This window comes from Petromyzon marinus, unplaced genomic scaffold, assembly GCF_048934315.1.
Source record: "Petromyzon marinus isolate PM22_M1 ecotype Great Lakes invasive population unplaced genomic scaffold, UKy_Petmar_22M1.pri1.0 PM_G_Scaffold_26, whole genome shotgun sequence".
In the NCBI taxonomy this organism is placed as follows: Eukaryota; Metazoa; Chordata; class Hyperoartia; order Petromyzontiformes; family Petromyzontidae; genus Petromyzon; species Petromyzon marinus.
The window spans coordinates 317,501-320,000 of NW_027422828.1; the positions used below are offsets into that span (position 1 = coordinate 317,501).

Sequence of the window (2,500 nt, forward strand, 5' to 3'; positions counted from 1 at the left end):
ACAGCCTGATCTACATTGTCAGCTAAAGACATGGATCTCGAAAATCGATGAGGCGCCTCTGAAGCCAACTCAGAAGGTTGAACTACTCAATGCCTATGCCCTACCCAGATTGTTATATCCTGCAGACCACTCGGACTGCAAGCAATCAACTCTCCGTGGGTTGGACCAAGAGATTAGAAAGGCGGTAAAAGGATGGCTCCACCTTCCCGCTTCAACTTGTGATGGACTGTTATATGCCAGAGCCCGAGACGGAGGCCTTGCCATCTTGAAACTGGAAAAAACAATCCCTTCGGTTCAAGTTAGAAGGCTGCAACGTATAGCAAACTCGTCCGATGCTATCACCCGTAATATTGTGTCCTCGCAGGGTATGGAGGAAGAATACCGTAATTTGTGGGTACGAGCAGGGGGTGACAGTGATGCAATCCCAACATTCGTTCTCAGGGACTCGGTGTCAAAAGAACCTGTATATCCGAGACCCTGCGATTGGAGGGAGCATGAATTTCAGAGATGGTGCGAAAAGCCGGTTCAAGGAAGGGGCATTGTAAACTTTGCGCATGATAGAATCAGTAATGCTTGGTTGAGGCCATGGTGCGGCTTTAAACAATGCTTCTTTATCGCAGCACTACAACTAAGGGCAAATATTTACCCAACAAGAGAAAGCTTGAACAGAGGCAGAGATGGGGCCTTACGTTCCTGCAGGAAATGCTCTGCCAGACTCGAGTCCCTTTCGCACATTCTCGGTCAATGTCCTGCAGTACAGAAAGCAAGAATTGCGCGACATAACAAGATCAGTAACATTCTGGCAGACGAAGCGGCTAGATTGGGCTGGTCTGTATACAAAGAGCCACGGTTCATATCCGAGACGGGAGAGATGAGAAAGCCTGACCTCGTGTTTGCAAAAGATGAGGAGGCGGTTGTGATCGATGTCACCGTCCGTTTTGAGCTTTCAAAGAATACCTTGTCAGATGCTGCCTCGCACAAAGTTTCGTACTATACCCCTCTTGGTGATCAAGTCAAAGTGCTGACAAAGGCTAGCAAGGTCACATTCTTTGGATTCCCGGTTGGGGCAAGAGGAAAGTGGCCCCTTGAGAATAACGAGGTACTTACCTCCCTGGGCCTGACCAAACCCAGAACGACATCACTGGCCAAGATGATTTCCCGCAGAACGCTGCTTTTCTCTCTTGATATTCTGAGAATGTTCTGTGGAAATTATGCGGTCTATGAACAGTCATAGACAACCTCCGAAACAAATAATAGTTTTGTTTTAAGATGTCATTTGTTTTAGATTTATTTTGTTATTTTCGAAGGTGAAGTCGGTTTTTATTTCATTTTACTATTTTCCACAATTTAGATTGTTATTTTCCAAGACGAAGTCTTGGTTCTTTTTTTTATTGTTAGTTTTTTTTTTTAACACGTCGTATTTGTTACTTTAGAGCTTAGAGGGGACTTTATTTTCGCCTTACTATTTTCTGCCTACAAAGAAGATTAAAAATAAGCTTTTTTCAAGATGGTTTTGTTATTTTCCAAGGTGAAGTCTTGGTATTCTTATTTTACTATTTTCCATAAAGAAGACCTTTCTTTTAGATTTTGTTATTTTCCAAGACGAAGACTTGGTATTTTTATTATATTGCTATTTTTTTACACGAAGCTTATTCAAGAGCACTTATATAGATTAGACTTTGTTATTTTAATTCTTTATTTTTGGACTACATCAGTTCGAGAGTCCTGTAACTTACTATTTTCTGCCTACAAAGAAGATTACAAATAAGCTTTATTTAAGATGTTTTAGATTAGATTTTGTTATTTTCCAAGGTGAAGTCTTGGTTTTTTTATTTTACTATTTTCCACAAAGAAGACTTTTCTTTTCTTTTAGATTTTGTTATTTTCCAAGACGAAGACTTGGTATTTTTTTGCTATTTCTTTTACAGGAAGCTTTATTCAAGAGCACTTATATAGATTAGACTTTGTTATTTTAATTCTTTATTTTTGCACTACATCAGTTCGAGAGAAGACTACAAACCAGCTTTATTTAAGATGTTTTAGATTAGATTTTGTTATTTTCCAAGGTGAAGTCTTGGTTTTTTTATTTTACTATTTTCCACAAAGAAGACTTTTCTTTTAGATTTTGTTATTTTCCAAGACGAAGACTTGGTATTTTTTTATTGCTATTTTTTTTACACGAAGCCTATTCAAGAGCACTTATATAGATTGGTCTTTGTTATTTTAATTCTTTATTTTTGGACTACATCAGTTCGAGAGTCCTGTAACTTCCTATTTTCTGCCTACAAAGTCAGCTTTATTTAAGATGTTTTAGATTAGATTTTGTTATTTTCCAAGGTGAAGTCTTGGTTTTTTTATTTTACTATTTTCCACAAAGAAGACTTTTCTTTTCTTTTAGATTTTGTTATTTTCCAAGACGAAGACTTGGTTTTTTTATATTGCTATTTTTTCTTTTTACACTGCTTTATTCAAGAGCGCTTATATAGATTAGACTTTGTTA

At 37.7% G+C, this 2,500-nt stretch overlaps 1 pseudogene; it reads left to right on the forward strand.

Moving 5' to 3' along the window:
* LOC142913814 (28S ribosomal RNA) overlaps positions 1-2,500 on the forward strand; it is a 10,591-nt pseudogene that overhangs the window by 5,461 nt on the left and 2,630 nt on the right.